Source organism: Trichosurus vulpecula, chromosome 7 (assembly GCF_011100635.1).
Source record: "Trichosurus vulpecula isolate mTriVul1 chromosome 7, mTriVul1.pri, whole genome shotgun sequence".
Lineage (NCBI taxonomy): Eukaryota > Metazoa > Chordata > Mammalia > Diprotodontia > Phalangeridae > Trichosurus > Trichosurus vulpecula.
The window spans coordinates 159,802,659-159,823,817 of NC_050579.1; the positions used below are offsets into that span (position 1 = coordinate 159,802,659).

The 21,159-nt window shown below is 38.6% G+C and overlaps 1 protein-coding gene across 1 annotated transcript in view; it reads right to left on the reverse strand.

Annotated features, from left to right (window-relative positions):
* The window catches only part of LOC118858546 (sine oculis binding protein homolog), a 229,179-nt gene that overhangs the window by 203,369 nt on the left and 4,651 nt on the right, over nucleotides 1-21,159 (reverse strand). The gene's annotated exons all lie outside the window — the stretch shown is intronic.

Genomic DNA, 21,159 nt, shown 5'->3' on the forward strand with positions numbered 1-21,159 from the left:
ATACCTGGCTTGATTGCCATAAACTACCACTTCACATTTTCCTTTTAGCTCAAATGCTCTTGGGTTCTGCTGAGTGAAAATTAGAATTTCAGAATTACATTTTAATTTGTAATTTATGTACCTGAGATAATGTACCAGGGTTTTAACCAAGGGTATTTTGGTAGGTTTAACAACCAGCTTGGGGAAGAAAGGGGATATACACATGATACACTTCTGGGGGGGGCAGGGCAATTGGGGTTAAATGACTTGCCCAAGGTCACACAGCTGGTACGTGTGTCAAGTGTCTGAGGCTGGATTTGAATTCAGGTCCTCCTGACTCCAGGGCCAGTGCTCTACTTACTGTGCCACCTAGCTGCCTCTTAATATACTTTTAAATTTAATCTACATTATTAACAATTTTCCATCACTTTCTTGTCTAGTCAATCAACAAACATTAGATCACTCCCTGATATGTATAATTTACTGATTTCTGGTATAAAAGCTTGCACAACAAATTTAACAGTTGGTTCTCAGAGCCAGTACAGGCTGGCTCCAGCACATCACTGATTCTACCTCTGACGTGCTAAGACAACGTGAGTGTTTTGGGTTTTATTGAATTCTATGTCTTTAGATTTCAACTAGGATTGCATATAAATGAAAAGCTATTTTATTACTGATTCTGCAAAAACAAACCTGGCATTTCAAACCACCCACAGGATTTTAGACCCTTTCTTTAGCACAGAGATCTAACTGAGTCAAACTATAATGCAATGACATGCCAGCAAGTTAAAAAAAAAACACCCAAAGTACAACCAGCCAACAAACCTCCTGTAAGAGGTTTACTTTCTTTGATGGCTGGTCATGTCTACATTCTATTAATTAATACATAAACAAGGTATGAACAATAAGAAGAATAAACCTAGTAACTTCAAGAATACCTCCCCGGAGGAGGCTTGTGCTAAATATTTCTCTATTAAATCAGAAAAGCATTTCTTTGAGATGGTATTGTTCCTTATTATCTCACTTCTTTCACTCAACTTAGTCTGACTCGAGAATAAGAATGTTGCTGACTTAAGTTCACATTGTACAAGCCCCTCCCCCATCAGACATGGAGCCAAAACCCAAATCACTAAGACGTATTATGAAATGGGAAACTTGCCTTCCAATGGCTTTTAAAGGTTCCCATAGTCTTCTCAAAGTAAGTAGAAGTCATCAAATTGCTCCTAGTCTGTATACTCTGACATTGCAATTAAAGTAATGTAAGGACAAAACACTGGGTCCAAACTTTTTTGAATAATGTCCACTATGGCTAACTGAAAGGGAAATGAGGCTGCCTTAGGAAATAATGGCGTTCTCCTCATAAAGAGTCTTCAAAGACCACTTGTCAAGCATGTTGTAGAAGGAATTCTGATTCAGATATGGGTTGGACTGCATCGTCTCTCAGTTTCCTTCCAACTCTGAGACTTTTCTATAATTATATATGTATGCCTGGGCTAATCTTCCTCCCTCCTCTGACACAACCCAACCAGTCTCTTCATCTCTACCAATAGCACCTCTTAATTTTATATTTTCTGAAGCATTTATCATATTCTAATTTGTATTATATTCGTTTTTGTGCGCATCTTGTCACTCCAACTAGATTATAAACTCTCTGTGTATTCACCTCTACTAAGTATAATGCCTTGAATACAGTTCACATTTAATGATTATTTGTTGAATACAGTTCAATTAAAGTGCACATTGAATCATGGATTCTTCATAATTGTAGAATGAAAGGATGAATGAACTTTGCCACAGTTATTTATAGCTCCATCTAACTTCTGTAGTGGATGTATAATCCATAATCCATAATTTATAGATCTGTCTTCTCTTACCAAAGAATTCAAGGTGCAAATCCACTCATTTTTTCAGATCCATACTTTGCAGAATATAATTCAAGATTTTTGTAATACATGGAACCTAATCTATATTTTTAATCCCAGGTTTTTACCATTTGGTTAGTTCAATTGTGGCCCTCAGATACTATAGTTTGGTTTGCAAACCATTTGACTTCATAGACTACTTAATACGAATTTACATTTTTTCATGATTTTCAATTAAGTATTTAAGAAAATTTTTTTAGCCTAATCAGGAAGATAGTGAAATTTATATTGGGGCGGGGGTGGGGGCAGGAAGACAGCAGCTGTTACTAATAATGTTAATGAAGTCACCAGCCCCTCTCCCACTCTGAAGCTACCTGCAGGCAATAGAAGAATGTAGGGAAAGTATGGGCTTCTGGGTTAATGTCAAGCTGGCCTGATATACTATAGGGATTAAGCTGGGCTATTTGGAAGAGAAGTTGGCAAGAGAGCCAGGTGAGACCTTTTCATGGGAAAATAGTTCATCTCCGGATGATCTTGTTAGCTCTATAGTTTCCCTGTATATTGACATTTGTATTCCCTTGTGTTCCGTGGGTCTCTAGGGAAAAGTCCTGCCCATGGGGTTGTACTACCAACTGCTTGAGGCTACAGACATAGCATATGCTAAAGGGCTATGCAGTGATGACTCTGTCACAAAGTTGGTGACTGTTAAATCCTTGACAACACCTTCTGAAGCCTTCCTCCATTTTCCTGGGCCTGTTTGAGTCAGTGATTGCAAGTCCCTGGCAGATAGAGATCATGGTACCCAGACAGGTAATAAAGGCTTAAGACAGAGCACCTCCTCCCTCTTCTTAACTCTGCTACTTCAAAACCTCAAAGGCATTCTGGAAGCAAAACAGGATGAGAATGATAGGGATGCTTGCTAATATTTCCTGGTTCTCTTCCTACTTGTCTAACAGTTCCTTCAAAATCTCCATCACTGGTTTGACATCAATATCATGCCTGCTAACTACTGATGTTCTCCTTGTCCTGGGCCTTCTCCTCTCCTCCTCTTTCTATACATACACACGCTCTCCTGATGGCTTCATTAGCATCCATAGGTATAAGTATCATGTCTGTGCAGATTTCCCACAGATCTATACATCTAGCCCCAATATTTCCTGAGAGCTTCAGTCCCCAATTACCCATTGGACATTTAAAACTAGATGCCTTGGAGACACCTTAAATATATGTACAAAACTGACCATATTACCTTTCCCCTATGCCCATCCCTTTCTCAAACTTCTCTATTTCTGTCAAAGTACCACAAATATTCTTTTCCTAGGTTTGTAACCTTGACTCCACATACCTAATCAGCTTTCAGACCATATTGTTTCTAGATGTACAACATCTTATCTCTCTATTCACATAAATCACAACTTTAGTTCAGGCCCTTCTCCCCTTTTACCTAGATTATTTGTAACAACCTCCTAACTGGTCTTCCTTGCTCAGTTATGTCCCCACTCCATCCATCCTCACACTTCTGTCAGTGTGATTTTCCTTAATAATGTCACTCTTCTACTCAATAAACTCCAGTGGCTCCCTGTTGCCTCTGGGACAAAAAAAATAGATTTTAAAGACCTTTATAACTTGGCCCCAACACATATTTCCAGCTTCATTATACATCATTCTTCCTTCTGCACTATGATCCAGCCAATCTGGACCATCTTTCTGTTCCTCACACATGACACTTCATCTCCTGTCTCTGTGTGGTTTTGTACCTGCTAACCTCAATGTCTGGAATACATTAACTTATCAGCTCTACCTCACAGAATCACTCTTTTAAAGAGATTGTTTTATTCTTTTTATTTGTATCGCAAGCACTTAGCACAGTGCCTGGCACACAGTAGGCACTTAATAAATGTTTATCGATTTATGGATCAGTTTCTCTATAGTCTTCAGTACAACAGCACCACTACTTCTAAGTCTTCCACTTTTTAAAAATCTATACTCCAAAGGCAGGAAGAGAAAATGCTGGTTTTCTAGGATCAATGTGGTCCAGTCTTTAAGATCCAGTCATGGACCTTCTGAACAGACCTTCAAATGTAGATTGGGCTAGAGATGGGAAGGCAGAGGAGAGAGAGGAATAATCTAGATTGAATAGTTACTCTGAGGGAAGAAAAAAGCACCCCCCCCCAGTGGAGAGTTATCATTAACACATTAAGATAGGATTTTGGATCATTTGGGCTACCACCCCTGCAAATAGGATGTGGCTTCAGGGATTCTGACAGGGTGAATATTCTTTGATATCTTATAAAAGTAAATTCAACCAACCAAGGAAATTTTGGGTTGGGAGGAGGCAGTGTCTGTGAGAGTATTTAGAAAGGCCTAAACAAAACCTTAAATGACTGCTCAGGGCTCCTTATGCCTGAGAATCTTGTGGACTTAATTGGTGTGACACGTCCATTGTCGTAACAGTCCAGTCAATTTGACCTTAGTAACGTCTCTAATATACACTCCCTTCTCTCCTCTGACATTGTCATCACACTGATGCAGGCCCTCTTCAACTCACACCTGAACTATTGCAGTAGTCTATTGTTTGGTTGGCCTTCCTCAAGTCTCTCCTCTGGTCCATCCTCCACTCAGCTTCCAAAGTGATCTTCCTAAAATGCAAGTCTAACTATGTCATTCTCACACTCAATAAATTCCAGCAGCTCCCTATGTCTCCCAGGATCAAATAGAAAATCTTCTGTTTGGCATTCCAAGCTCTTCATGACCTGGCCCCCACACCTTTCCAGTCTTCTTACACCTTACACCCCACCATATATTCTGCGATCCAGTGACACTGGCCTCCTCGCAATTCCTTGAACAACACACTCCACCAGCTGCATCAGGGTGTTTTCACTGGCTGTCCCTCATTCCTGGAATGTTCTCCCTTCCTATCTCTGCCTCTTGACTTCCTGCAAGTCCCAGCTAAAATCTCACCTTCTACAAGAAGCCTTTCCAGGTGCCCTTTAATTCTAGTGTCTTCCCTCACTTAATTATCTCTAATTTATCCTGTATATAGCATGTTTGCCAAGTTTTTTTCTGTTATCTTCCCTACTGGAATATAAGCTCTTTGAGAGCAGGATATTAATCAGTATTTATTGACTGATTATTACCTACTTAGGGTACAGAATGAGAAATACACATATTTCTGTATATAGCCACTGAGGGAATTTGTTTTGCTTGACTCTCCATATTTTTTAACAATAAATTTATTTTTGTGGATTTTTCCCCCAGTGAGGTGGGGACAGGGAGAGAAAAATAGATTTCTTTTTCTTTTTAAAATAGAGAGGTAGTGTGCTGTTACAGATGTGAAATGTTACAAGCACTTTCAAATGAGGTCATTATATTATTACTTTCAAACTGGTTTATTTTGTTACAAGAGACCTCCCACTAAATGTGAGTAATCTGTAAATGTAATGTAAAAAAACAAAACACATCAATAAAACTAAGAGAGAGGGAGTGGGAAAGGGAGAGAGAGAGGGAAAGTAGGAAGGAAGGAAAGAAGGAAGGAATGAAGGAGGGAACGAAGGAAGGAGAGTTCTAGGCTAGGATGCACTGAAGCCAATCATATGCACAGATGCCTAATTTAGGAGAAGGCAGTGGACGGCACCAGCATAACGGGCAAGATCTTTGTAGCCTCTAGTGATAACCTATCACAGGATCAGTAGAAAGTTTATCCTTGACCATGACTGGGGCTTAAAGATTGGACCACGCTGACCCTGGAAGACCAGTGTTTCTTCTTACTGCCTTTGAAGTATAGATTTTTAAAATGGAAGGCTTAGAAGTAGTAGTGCTGCTGTACTGCAAGCCATAGAGAAACCAATCAATAAATCGGTAAATATTGATTAAGTGCTTACTGTGTGCCAGGCACTGTGCCAAGTGCTTGGGATACAAATAAAAAGAATGAAACATACACCGGGGTATATGATGAGATAGGGGCACCCTTCTTCCTCCAGGAAGGGAAAGGAAGAAGGACCAGTCTTAAAGAAAAAAATGTCATTAATACAATTGGGAAAGCAGGACAGTTGATCTGTGGAACAGGAGGGCAGCAGCTACAACCATTAGCCCTAACAAGGGCACATCAGCCTCTCTTCTGCTCCAAGGCTGCCTGGAGGCAGTAGACAAAAGTAAGGATAACGTGGTCTTTTATTCAGTTGACCCATTGCACTATGGTGATAGCACTATGAATTTCTCAAGGAAGACAAGCAAGAGAGATCTTCCAGCAGAACAGCACCACCATAAGGACCCTAGATACATGAATGACTGTTCCTGAGTGCCTGTCTGTATCTTTGTGCTATCTTATGTCCTACGTCCGTGAAGAAAATCTTAGATTTGAGTTGAACCGCAAACTACTTGAGTTCTTAATTGAGCCATCAATAAGTGTTAGGCATAGTGAGCTAGGCACTAGGGATACAAATACAATGAATTAAACGATCTCTATTTATAGGGAGCTTATGTTATACTGGAGGGGATGTTATATTACAAAGAGTAGGATATATAAGTATATCTAATAAACAGAACAAGAATGAATACAAAGTTGTTTACTACAAGATAGTTTTGGGGGGAGGGTACTAGCTGTTAGGGCAAAAGACCAGGGGAGACTTTATGTCAAAGGTGATGCTTGAGATGTCTTGAAGGATGAGAGGAGGGCAGAGCTGAGGAGGTAATGATATATCAAAGGGCAAGACAGCGATAACCTATTACAGGATTGGTGGTAAGTTTATCTTTGACCAAGACTTGTTGAGCCGTTCCCTACTCTCTTGAGCAGAGCTATGTCAAAGGCAATGGTACCTCTGCAGTCCATGATGATGGCACCCTAACAATGTCAAAGAAAGCAAAGCATTGTATTTAAGGCTGAACATTCCCTCATATCATAAAATATAAACATGTACCTCTAAATATTTCAACATGGAAACCAAAAATCTGGAAGCAAAAAGTAAAGTTGATAAAACAAGATGAGCTAGGCATATAGTATCGAAGCTGGATTGTAATATGCTGCACATAATGAAGAAAGATCCAAGCCCAGACCTTCGGCATTTTCCTAGCAGGAGCTTCAACTGTTGGTTCTGAATGGGCCTGATACTAAATTGAACCAAAGCAATAAAGTATATTCTTGTAATTTGTTGGTTCTCAGGGTTGAAACTCAGCAAGCAAAATAATAATAATAGCTCACATTTACCATTTTACGGTTTACAAAGTATTTTCCTTACAACAATGCTGCAAGACGGTATTTTAGGAATTATCTATCACCAGGTATATGATATATTCTAGGGTTTCTATATGAAAAAAATGGATTTAGAATACAGAAAGTGATATTTAAGCTCAACATAAGGAATCATCACTTAAATAATAATAAAAACAAGTTATTGTGCCAAGAGATTGCAGAATTTGCTTCTCTATAACATATACAACACTCTATTTTGTGGCTTACATCCAACTCATTTTAATTCAACAAATAATGTTTCATGGCAAACTTAATGTACAGAATCCTATGCTGAGTTCTGTGAAAGACTCATAGATAAATAAGACATAGGCTCTACCTTCAACCGGCTTAGCATCTAGTAGAGGAAAACAAGCATATAAATAACTGTACTAAGACAGAATATGATGTGTTGTAAAAGGTAGAGAGAACAATAGGGGTTCACAGAAAGGATCGTTAAAAACCTTCTTGCAGGGAATGAAGGAAGGCTCTTCAGAGAAAATAACTTTTGAGTTTGAGCCCAGATGATGGGTAGGTTTCAACAGACAGAAATTGGGAGAAGGAACTCTAGGAAAAAGGAATAAAAAGCAGAGACAGGAAAGCCCAGACTGTATATCAAGGAAACAGAATAATCTAATTTGTTTGGAGTGTCCCTGCAAGAAAGAAAGTAGTGAGAAATATGTCTGTAAAGATAGGATATTGCTAGATTGTGCAGGTCCTTGGATGGCAGGCTGCTGAGTTTTACTTTCTTTTTAAGGCAATGAAAAGCCATTGAAGACTTTTGATTGGAGCAGTGACATGATCTAAGGCAGGATTAAATGACTTTTTGAAATCCTTTCCATCTCTAAAATTCTGTGAAATTAAAGGATGTCATAGCTCCTTAGGATCAGAAGCATTTCTGATAAACTCTTTAAGAAATTTCTACTTATACTGACCAATCTAACCCCACAGTCCCCAGTATACTCCATGAGGATATAGAAATGCCCACCTGGACTAGACCAAAGAGACCACAATTCTGAAGGTGCAGATAGATTGATTCATAGGATATCTGAAACATGGGAGGGTAACAAATACTTGGGAGAAAATCTTGGACTTTATTGTCACTAAAAAAAAATCATCCAGAAAATATGGACAATTATCGATCCATACACATACTTTCTTATTTCTACAAAGTCTGAGTAGTCTTTAAAAATCTTCTCATTTGAAGAGTGTAGCTTTTCTTGCAACAGGCTGTCTCAATTCTAGACATGCCTCCTCCTCCAGTCTGGTGTTCTTTCATTTCTCCATAACCTTCTATACTTGAAATCTTTCACATTAGAAATTTCCCTGTCCCATTCAGCCTCGCTAATTGGTGCCTCCCTCTATGTAATGAGAAGGGGTAAACTATCCTATTGTACCTGAGCAAGATGCTCACTCTCCCTATAAGATGCCTGGTCCCAGCCTCTTTGAATACTGCTCTAGGAAGTGATATGGTCCACTATAGTTCAGTAAATGTCAATACTCTTATCACAGAGATCATAGGAACATAACTTTAGAGAATTAGAAGCCATGTAGCCCAACCCCCCTCATTTTACAGATGAGGATACTGAGGCACAGAGAGCCTAAATGATTTGTACAGGATCACACAGCCAATATCTTAGATAATGTTTGAACCTAGATCTTCCTGTCTTCAAGTCCAGTCCCCTATTCACTACATTCACTACCTCAATTTGTGGTCCTAATTTTGGAGATGTTGGCTTCCAGCCCCATGTCATTGCTGCCCTGAAGGAGGAGATAAGACCCTAGCCATCTCTCGGACTAGAGCTAAGGGCTCTCAGACCAAGGAGTGGCCTCTCCAAGGACCATTACTAATCTTTCTTCCTCCCCTTCCCATGGCCCAAAGATGTCCAGTGGCCACTTTGGTTTCTACTTTCCCTTGTTGTCTCTGACTTCCCCTTGAGGTTCCCGTTCCTGGGTGTCCCTTGAATCCAAAACGCTTCTCTTATGTGAGGTAAAATTTGAACATAAAAAGAGCTATTGGTATCAGCATTTTAGACTCTTTTCCAAATGTTTCTAAATCCCCACAACAGATTGGGATAATATTTAGGAAGACCAACATATGCATCAAGAGAATCTCGGATAAAGTTATGGGAAGGGAATAGACAGTCTTTTTCAAATAATCTTCTATAGGAGATCACACCTTCACAGTTACACAATTGACTGAAAGGTCCAGAAAATACAAGATCCCACTGTGTTTATTTTTTGTTGACTACACAAAAGCATTTGATTCAGTAGAACAAAGTGTTGCCTTAAAAGATATCCCCTAACAAAGTATTCTCCATGTGTATATCAAAATCATACAAGATTCCTGGAAGGATGAAACAATAGAAATAACTTTGTCAGAAAAACTGATTCTTAATATCAAATAAAGCATAAAAACAGGTAAACATACTCCCCATAGTTATTTGTCTGCTACTGTCAAGGAAGAGGCTAAGCGAAAAAGGAAAGGTCCTACCAAAGTATTTATAGCAGCCATTTTTGTGGTATCAAGGAATTGTTCATAGAATAGACAGCCATTGATTGGTAGATACATGTAATGGGATATTAAATTCTGTAAGAAATTATGAATATGATGAATACAAAGACACATGGAAACGCTTACATGAACTGCTACAAAATGAAGCCAGCAGAATCTGGAGAACAAGATACACAATACAACAAAGTAAATCAAAAAATAATAAAGTAATTGAAATTAAAGGCTAAAAAATCATAATGACCAACCTTGACCTCAGTGAAAAGATAAGTAAAAAATCACTTTGCCTCACTTCTTCATAGAGATGAGGGACCATGGGCACGGAATGCTGCATGGGTCAGATTTTTTTAATATGTTGGTTAGTTTTACTGAATTTCTTTTCCTCTTTTTTTATTCTTTATCTGAAAGGATAGGTCTCTGGGAAAGGCAAAGGCAGCAGAGATACAGTGGGAGAGGAAGGTAGTGCAAAAAAAAAGGTATCAATAAAACCATTTTTTTTAAAGAAAGCATGGAATCCAAATCAAAATGGGATTCCCTGTAGAGGGTAACATCCTCCACACGCTCTTGTTTGTGGATGGCATTATTCACATTCCATTAAGCCCCAGAACACTGCAGAATCTCTTCAACGAGATCTAAAATCAATTAAAAGTATTTGACCTAACTGTGTGCAAGAAAAGTGAAGTGGATGAAGAATACGTATTGTTCTGACTATGCTTATATACATGGACAGCTTTATAGAGTTCATCCAGCAGTATATGTGTGTGTGTGTAACTTGTGATGATGCTGTGACAGGAACACACACACACACACACACACACACACACACCCCTCAGGCACTAAAGACAGAAAATGAACTGGGCTCAGAATTTAATGGAAGTAGGTGAACAGGTGAGATTGCCTTTGGGAAATTGCACAGTGCTTTTAATGATCCTAAGCTGCTTCCTGAAACAAAGCCCCATCTTTTTAACATCAATACTCTTCCAATGTCTTACATGATTGCACATGTATAACCTGTACCTGATTGCTTATCATCCCAGGGAGAGGGGAAAGGGAGAGAGGAAGGGAGGGATAGAATTTGAAACTCAAAACATTTTAAAATGTGAAAAAATTGTTTTCACATACAATTGGGGAAAAATGTATGTAATAAAAATATTCTTCGAGTGATATTGTATGGCTACAAGCAATGGAATATTACAGTCCCTAAATAATCAAAGTTGTAGGTTACCCAAAGAGCATGGGAGAGGGACATAGGGGTTACTGGTAGGTTGCAGCATACTACCACCAATGAACTTTCCAGGAAAGTGTTATAAAAAGATCTTTTTGGAGAAATACATGACCAGAAAAGGAAGAGTGCCCACCAAAGAATTCAAGTGCAGAATAACTGGACAGTCTACAAGTGCTCCAGTGGAATCCACAAAGTAAGTAGGTAGGTAGGCCATCAACTTATTGCATGGGGATTCATGGGAAGACACCAAGAGTCATACAGGATAAAAAGATTTGGATGTGTTGCAATCAGCACCTTTAATGGGGAGTACCCACATTGATGAGGTCAGAGATCCATTGAAGTATCAGTGTCAGAAAAGAAATATTTTTAAAAGAATGTTACTATAGTCCTACTTTATATCTGTATGGCAAATGAGATCGTATTTCTAAAGCATTTAACACAGTGCCTGGCACACAGTAGGCACTGTCTTATCCCCCCCCCCCTCTAAAACAGTGCTTCTTAAACTGTGGGTCTCGACCCCATACGGGTCACAACAAAATCTGACAATGTTTAAAGGTTTCTCAATGTGCAACAATTAAAAATTAATTAAAAATCAAACACTTAATGAATCCAAGGCGTTTCTGGAAGTGCTGGCCCGTGTTGCATCCCGCAGCTTCACTGCAGCCTTGGTTCCGAACACAATGCCAAAACTCAAAAAGGGTTCACAAGTGGAAAAAGTTTCAGAAGCCCTGCTCTAAAGCATATACGCTGTACCTGACCCATAGTAAATAAATGCTTGTTTCCTTCCTTCTCTCCTGCCTTCCCCCCTTCCTTCCTCTCGTCCATCCCTTCTTTCTCTTTTTTCTTCTTTTCTTCTTTCCTCCTTCCTTCCTAATTTCCTTTTAACTTTTAAAAAGTACATTCTCATGTATGATCACATTTGATCCTTACAATAAACTTTGAGGTAAGTAGAGCAAGTAGAATTATGTTTCCTCAGTTAAGAAAAGTAAGGCTCAGAGAGTTCAAACAATTTCCACGAAAGGTCACGGCAAGTAAGTGGCAAGGCCAGGACCAAAATCCAGGTCTCTTAACTTCTATCATGCTGGTCTCTCTATTGTATCACACTGTACCAACACAGTTCAAATACATGTTTAGTCCCTTACAATAGTATACATAATAATTCAAATTTACATTGAGTTTTAAGCTTTGAAAAACATTTTACATATATTGTTATTTTATTCTATTAGGGCAGCTAGTTGGCACGCTGAGCCTAGAGTTAAGAAGACCTGAGTTCAAATCCAACCTCAGGCACTTACTAATTGTGTGACCCTGGGCAAGTCACTTAACCCTGTTTGCCTCGGTTACCTCAACTATAAGATGAGCTGGAGAAGGAAGTGGCAAACCACTCCAGTATCTTTGCAAAGCAAACTCCAAATGGGGTCACAAAGAGTCGGACATGACGAAAAAACAACTGAACAACAAACGTTCTATCATTTGATCAGTAGCTAAAAGACCCAAAGATGTAGGTGTTATAAAGGATAAATATCACTAGAATGTTCTTATTATAGACATGAAGTTAATTCTCAAATCAGGGTCTGTCTATCATTGAACTTAGCTTGTTTTCAATTTTATTCATAGTTAGTACCTATTCTATTAAGTAATTGCTTTGCTGATGATCTCAGATACTCACTCTGTATGGTACCTAATCTTCTTAATTGTGACCTTGTTGATATCATAATTCCATCTGTTTATTTTGGAACTCAAAATACTTAGTCAGTACACTATATTCAGGTTTTTATCTCCTCCCCCAGCTCCAGGTAAACTGGAGAATAAACCAAACACAAGTCTGCAGGAGGATGAAAAGTGATTGTTAAATTTTTTGACGTGAGAACTTACACTTCAGAAATTGGCAAATGCTACAAATCTGGACTCAATTTATTGTTTTGTTCATTGTCTAGATTTAAGAAGGTGACAGAGAAAATGTTACTGATGTAGGTTAAACTTTAAAAGTGTCTTGTTGTTGTTGTTGTTGTTGAAGATCTGGTTGTTAAATATATACCAGCACACTGCTGACAATAAGGAAAAAAGACATAGGAAGGGAAAATGCCCGGCTATCCAGTTCTTCCTGTATTGGGTTTTCATAACTGATATTTTTGTTTCTTTTTTTTAAAGTTAATTTCTAGGATGTCGAATATCACACATACAAATGTAAATACTATGGACTTTCAAAAACACAGTGTAGGGGCAGCTAGGTGGCCCAGTGAGTAGAGCACACACCCTGGAATCAGGAGGATCTGAGTTCAAATCCGGCCTCAGGCACTGAGACACTTACTAGCTGTGTGACCTTGGCAAGTCACTTAACCCCAATTGTCCTGCCTTCCCCCCTCCAAAAACAAACAAAAAACAACACAGTATAAAATAATTTTACATTATCCATCCTGCCGTTCTCTTCTATATTAGTAGACAACTGAGAATGTATAGCACTTTGAAAATAATGATTACTAATCTCAAAACCCTTCTGCAATTCCTATACGACATCTTCCAGATGGCAGCCTCTTCACTGACCTCCTCACCTCCAGCCTCTGCCTTCTCCAATACATCATCCACTTAACTGCCAACATCACCTTTTCCTTAAGACGCTGATCTGACCAAATCATTCCCATGCTCTAAACCTTCAGAGACTCCTTGTTGCCTCTGAGATTAAATACAAATACTAAGTCCATATTTAAGGTCTTCCATACTCTGGCTCCTGCTTAACTTTCCAGCCTTAATACTAACTCCTTTGAGAACTCCGTATTCCCGCCCAACCAAACCATTAATTATTTCCCGAATTCAACATTCTAGCTTCTTTCCCCACATATTTACACCGGAGGTCCCCTACACCTCTTATTTTTGTCTTTGCTTCTCTAATACTTAGCATACCACCTTGTACATAGAGGTCAAAGTTAATTAACAGATCGCTTTTTTGCCAACACCTCCTCCAGGATATCTTCCTTCATCATCTTCCCTTAGTTTTCTGTCACCTCACAGGGGATCTACACAGTATTTTCCATTTCTCCCATGTTTGCATCAGACCAGCTAGGTGGCACAGTAAAATAGAGCTCTATGACTGAAGTCAGGAAGATTCATAGTCCCAAGTTCAAATCCAGCCTCAGACATTTCCTAGCTTTGTGACTCTGAGTAAGTCACTTAATCCTATTTGATCTATAAAATGAGCTGGAGAAGAAAAGGACAAGCCACCCCAGTATCTTTGCCAGGAAAACCCCAAATGGGGTCATAAAGAGTAGGACACAACTGAAAATGACTGAACAACAACACAAATACATGAATGACATGGATACAGCATATATCCTTCTGATTAAAAAACAAACATCTATTAAGCACCTAATATGTACAAAGTACTGTGCTAGACATTGGAGACGTGATGATGAAAGATAATACTATCATCCTCAAGGAGCTTACAATCTAATTAGGAGGGAGATCAGAAAGGGTACACAGCACACACACAAAGAAGCATGGTTCAAAGTAGAATATTGAGGGGCAAAGTGAAGGTACATACAAAGTGCTCTAGGAAAGTGTGTGAAGAAGAGAAAACTTTCAGCTGGTGGGATCAAGCAAGGATTCATGGACCATCCAGCACCTGAGCTAGGCCTCAAAGGAAAAAAGGTATTTCAACAAATAAAAGTGAGGAGAAGTACATTCCTGGCATGTCATGAGAAATGGTCTACGTGAAGACACACAGGCAGCAAATTGTAGGTGTTTGCAGAACAGCCGGAATGCTAGTATGACTTGAATGTAGAATGCATGAAAGGCAATCATGAAGCAGGAAGACTCCTACTATGTAAATAAGAGGAAAATATGAAATATGCAAATACAGGAAGACTCCTACTATGTGAATAAGAGTGATATGTGAAATATGCAAATAAAGTGAAAGGAGATGCCTTGAGGTGTCTCCTCTAAATTTTCTATAATAATAATAGCTGGCACTTATATGAGAGGCAGTGAGGTGGCTAGTGAATAGAGTGTTGGGCCTTGAATCAGGAATCCTTATCTTCCAAGAGATCAAATCTGGCCTCAGACACTTACTAGCTGGGCAAATCACTTAACTCCTATTTGCCTCACTTCTCTCATTCGTCAAAAGGAGCTGGAGAAGGAAATGGCAAACCACTCCAGTATCTTTACCAAGAAAACCCTAAAATGGGGTCACAAAGAATCAGGTGTGACTGAAAACTGGCAAACAATAATAGCAAAAAAAAGCACTTATATAGTGCTCTGAGGTTTGCGAAGTACTTTAGGTATATTATCTCATTTGATCCCCACACCAGCTCTGGGAGATTGATGCTCTTATTATCTTCGGTTTTACAGACGAGACGGTAAAGTGGCTTGCCCAGATCACCCAGGTAGTAAGTGTCTGAAGTCAGATTTGAACACACACATGAAGACATGTCTTCCTGACATCAGGTCTGGTACTTGGTCCATTATCACTTTGATTCATTACCATCAACTCAGGTTCTGTATCTACTCTAGAACCTAGCAGAATCCCCCTACTGTAGGGGCTTAGCCTGAAATAATCAGAGATTTAGAGCCTGAAGTGACCTTCAAGGTGATTTAATAGGCCTAGAAATGTTGTGACTTGTCCAAAACCACACAAGTAATGGCAGAGCCAGGATTCAAACCCAGATGCTTTCAATCCAAATCCAGTGCTTGTACTACTGCATCATAATTAATGAATGCTCAATTTAATTATTCATTTTGTAAGCATTGAACTGTTGTACGAACATAAGGGCAGACAGCACTGAAACAATAAAAAGTAAGTTGTCTTTTCCAATCGTGTCCAATATATCTACTCTTTGAATTAATATTTTTCAATATAATAACCTATAAAACAGAACAGGGAATTTTCAAAGCCTAATAAAGTCATGTCTCTGATCTTCATCCTAATGAACAAAGCAAGGATCATTTTAAAATTCTCGTCTCCCCCTTTCTCTCCTCTCTCCTCTTCAACCCAGCTCAATGAAATGTCAGTCTCTTCAGCCAGACGACTTGATGAAAAAACACATAATTCTTTTTATTCCCCACGATGTCCAACAGTACTTCCAAACAATCATTGAGCATTTATTAAGTGCCTAGAATGTGAGAAGTGCTGGAGATACAGCTATAAAAGTGAGATAGCCACTATCATCAAAGAGCGTGCATTCTATTGGGATGAATAAAACTTGGCAACAAATTTAAATGGTTTCTCAAAGAGCAATGAAATGTAATTTCTAACAAAATTCTGAAGAGGTCTTTTGGGGTTTGGATTAGGGGTAACCTCAAACATATGAAGATCAGAAATATCTGTGTGTCAATAAGAATAAAGAAGAGCCTCTACTGGCATATCATACAAGTCTATGGAGCACAAACTGTAGCTGTTTTAAAAAGAAAAGAAACTCATAATCCCACACAATTTAAGGGGTAGGAAAAATGCAGCTGTGCCTGCTAATTAATATTGTATCCATAATATGATAATGGACAACTTCCTGGAAGTTGATCAAATTTGACATCACAAGAGAGCCTAGCTTTTCGGTATTGTTCTAAAAAACCACAAAAGAAATACCAAGAGGAAGTAAAAAAAAATACCAGAAACCCTAAAAACAAATTTTGTTAGGGAAAAAATTCAAAGAAATGAGCAAACAAAAGAAAAAATATGAATTAAGAAATGAAGCAATATTATGAATTATAAAAGGCAGAGACAAGGATGCCAAATGAAAACTCAGACTATGCCAACAGAAGCACTAGAAATCAAAACTACAATTTTCTCAAGACACAACAAAATGGATCACACTGAAGAAATTAAAGAAATAAAATTAGCAAAAATATCACAAGTTGAAATAACGACAGAACTGAGTACAACTAAGAAATCTCAGCACAAGATGAATGAAACAAGTTTTTTTTAAAAAAAGAATAATAATCCATTTATATAATAATTTAAAGTTTGTAACAACCCTGAAAAGCAGCTAGCGAAAGTATTATTGTTATTCAGTCTGTCCAACTCTTATCAACCCTATTTGGGATTTCTTGGCAAAGAGTGTTTTGCCATTTCCTTCTCCAGCTTATTTGACAGAAGAGGAAACTGAGGCAAACAAAGTTAAGTGACTTGCCCAGGGTCACACAACTAGTAAATGTCAGAGGCCAGATTTGAACTCAGGAACATGAATCTTCCTGACTCCAGACCCAGTACACTATCTATGATTCCACCTATATTATTGCTTTTTTTTAAAGATTTGAAGAAACTGAGACCCTGAGAGTTTGTGCCACATCCATTATCAGGAAGCTAGTAGTCTTAGAGATTAAATGACGTACTTATGACCACACAACTAGTAAGAGTCTGAAGTGGGTTTCAAACCTACGTCTCCTCGTTTTTAATCCAGAGCTCCACTATCCATTATAAAGTCTCGTTTGAAAATCTTACGTCTGCTCCTCATCTTCCATTTCTAAGGACTGACACTGATGACAGTCAGGTACCGTTTGACCTACTACTATTAGAGGTGAAGTAACCGAATATGCAAAAGGGATTAAGAAGCTTGTCTAAAGTTTCAGGGTGAATTAGTAATTGAACTAGATTAGAATAGAGTTTCTGACTGCATTCTCAGGCATAGGCCTGGTCCCAAGTCTATGCTAACCCTCTCAAATCTGGCTCAAAGTTTTACTTATTTATATTTGATAATGCTGCAGCCTAAGATAAGAATATGCCATTAGAAATTTTTAAACAGTGAAAAATAAATCAGTTGGGATTTCATTTTGTTTCATGTTTCAGTTTTCACTTACTGGACAGTGAACCTTCTAATAAAATTGGCCAGAGCTTGTTCTAAGGAAAAATAAGTCAAGAAAGGGGTAGTTTCTCCATAGACACATTAACTTTAGATGCTGCCTTTGTTGCCTTTGCTTTGAATGTGACTTTTCAATGAGAAACCCTTTGAGGGGGCAACTAGGTGGTACAGTACATAGAGGACCGGCCTTAAAGCCAGGAGGACCAGAGTTCAAATCCAGCCTCAAACACTCAATTGCTGAGTGACCCTGGGAGAGTCACTTAACCATGATTGCCTCAAAAAAAAGAGAGAGAGAGAGAGAGAGAGAGAAGCACTTTGAGGGCTAGACTCTTTCTTAATATGACCGTGGTATCTTGTCTTTATTGGAATCATTGTTATAACAAATAATGTGACAGTGACAAAAGTGGAACTGGGCTGATGGTGCTAAAGTTCCATACATGGTCATGCTAATAAAAGCAACTTGGGTCTGAACTGAGAACGAAAAGAAGCACAGGTTCTCTTGCTCTCTCTGGTATCTGCTTTGAATGAGTTTGATATTAGTACTCTGAAACCTTAATTATCTACTCGTGCATATAAAATCCATGCTTACAGAGAATAAGGTCTCCTTTATCGATGGTCTTAAGTTCATAGGTAAAAGGTTGAAAAGGACCTTCCAACTCCAACGCCATCCAGTACAACACCATCACTTTACAGATGAGGTAACTAACATATAGGAAAATGAAATAACTTGTCCAAAGATGCAATACACACTGGGTGCTTAATAAATGCTTTTTGAACGAATGAATGAATGATTTACTGCATCTCCAAATATTTTGTTGTGGCATGTAGCAGACAGTCATCTCTCCTAAGCTTTGATCTGCTGTCTGTGCATCCAAGTGTCCTGAAAGGGTCAAATAAATTCTGTGAAACTGAAAGCAGGGCCTCTTGGTAATTCTGTAGCCGGAATGGCAGGTGTGCAGCTGTGTACAGCTGTGAGCTCTATCACACACAGCTGCTGGACTGAACTCAAAATCACAAAGATTTGCTACATTATTCTCTCGCCCTTGCCAAAAACCCTTGGACTTAAAGCGGTGCAGAATTCCACAGACCTTTGGTTATGTAAGAGATATTAATACCCATCCGTCTTCAGATCCTAAAATACAGGTTCAGGATATCTTTCTGACTTCCTTTGGGTTCCCTTCTCCTTTGTCTCTGTTTTCCTAGATATTGTTTATTCAGCATTTCAAATTAGCACAATTTATTTTTTTCTCATATTACCTTATAATATCTCATTTCTTTCAACAAAAGAACCTCAATACTCATTAGACCGAAATTGCATATGTAACTAGTTTGCCATTCTGCAGTGGAAATGTTTAGACTTGGTATTTTTATAATCTACCTTCATGTATTAATACTACTCCTGATATTAGGCAGCTAGAGAAAAATATTTCCACCAAATGACAAAGGCTCTCAGTAAAGGATACATTTCATTAGAGCATAGGAGAAGTCTGACCTTTCTAATAGGATAGGATTTTCCCCTGTGCCCCCCTTCCATTTAAAAACTCTCTGGTGCTCACTGACATGTGTGTCCTTTTTTCAGGGCTTGTTTTTCTCCCTCTCTCCCTCCTTTTTGCAGAAGGAAAAAAATTCTATGTTACCTCCACTTTTCTATGAGCCTTTCACACAAGGGGAGCAGGCCTTGGCTCCTCAGAGCAATGCTTGGCAAACTCCAAGGCAGGAAACGCAGAAAGGAACGAGTCTGTCAGACTCATTTTCTTTTAGTTCAAATGTTTATTTCAGATTCTGGAGGAAGTAGAGTGGTTCCTTTCCATTTCCTTGTCTCTGGGACCCACGAGTTGGATGAAGCTTAGACATCCACACCACACCTCAGAATGTGCCCACCATTACACTTAGACAGAAATGGAAACTTGTCGGAGGATCCCCAATATGAATAGAGCCAAACATATGTATATACTTCACTATATCCCTTCCAACTAAAATTCTAGGATCCTGTATCTTCCCAGTTCTGCCACCTTTGACTGATCCACTTCCAGTAGAATTTAAGCACCTTGGATGCAAGGACTATTTCACTTTTGTCTTTGAATACCTCCCCATCCTCCACTCCCCAAAAGCATAATGTCTAAGAGTGGGTACTGGAAAAATGCTTGTTGAATGAGATTGAACTGAACTGAGAGTCTCACGTGGTATGGTTGCGGTTTATCAATGGCGTAATCGGGATTTATAAATGGCAATCCATGATTTTACTGCAATGTACTACAACCAGGTCTTGAGGCCTAGGACATAACTTCACTTTGGCTTTTCCTATGTACCACATGATTACACACTCACGGCTACTGTTCATTTGAGGAAGACTGATAAAAGGTGTCCGTCACAGTTGGAATTTTGGACTAAGCCATCTCAAAATTCATTACATTTCCCAGGCATCACGGACCAACTGGGTCTGACACCAGGACATGGTTTCCATGATCACACCTTTAATAGGTTCATTTTATTTTTATTAGTAAGTGGCTTTTAAACTTGTAACCACTTTAACTTCTCCCACTCTATCTCCCTTCCCCCCATTAAAAGACACAAACCAACCAAGGGCACTCTATACACAATCTATGGTGTCTATATCAAGCCTTTTACATCTAGACACAGCTACTTCTTTCAGTACCAAATTGGGAATGTTAGAACCCAAACTGGAGAACCTCCTGATGAGTTTACAACTAAACCCTAACAGATGGACCTGTCTTAAGCTGGAGGCATCAGGAATGAAGCCCAATTTTAGATACAAATTACTTACTGAGAATATTTATAGACAGCAAATTCTTTGGGCACAAGAGACAGCCCTCTAAAATTTTGACGCAGATTAACCTGTAGTTTTGCAATTGATAAAGAAGCCAAATATTGCAAATGCATTCTTTAGTTTCAAGTAAGAGAGTTTCCAGGGCAAGGTGTTTGATCTAATCATTTTTAGCTTTTTTCCCCCCCAAATAGTTTCACTGGATGAAAATCTGACCCAATCAATCTAATCATCGGTTAGATAGTTTGAGTCATATAAGTGTATAACAGTCATGGTTCACAGTCAAGTGTTTGGTGAATTCTATGCAACCAGCTGATGGAATTCTTTAGTTGTCATATACACCCAAGGTGTCCCAAAAATCTTAGTGCATTTTGCTAAGCTTTGGGAGGCACCCTATGTATATACATGCACATACACATCTACATGCATATATATGTATATGCATATATTATATTTATAATAAGTATATGTACAGGTACACTGACAGATTTTTGAAGAAAGTAGTTTTCACTATATATGCTATGCAGAGCTACTAACATCTAATCAGCGCTTAAATGTGTCAGCTATACTACAAATAAATATACCAATTTTACATCATGTGAGATCATTTGTGACATGCTAATAAGAAGCAATGTTTGATGGGATCCCAATATTTAGGAACCAGAAGAAATAGCCAAGCATAGTGTAGCAAAAGACAGTGTGGCTTCAGTGGAAAAGAATCAGATTTAGAATCAGAAAATTCTGGGTAAGTTGGAATACCTGCTTTTCCATTTACTAGCTATGT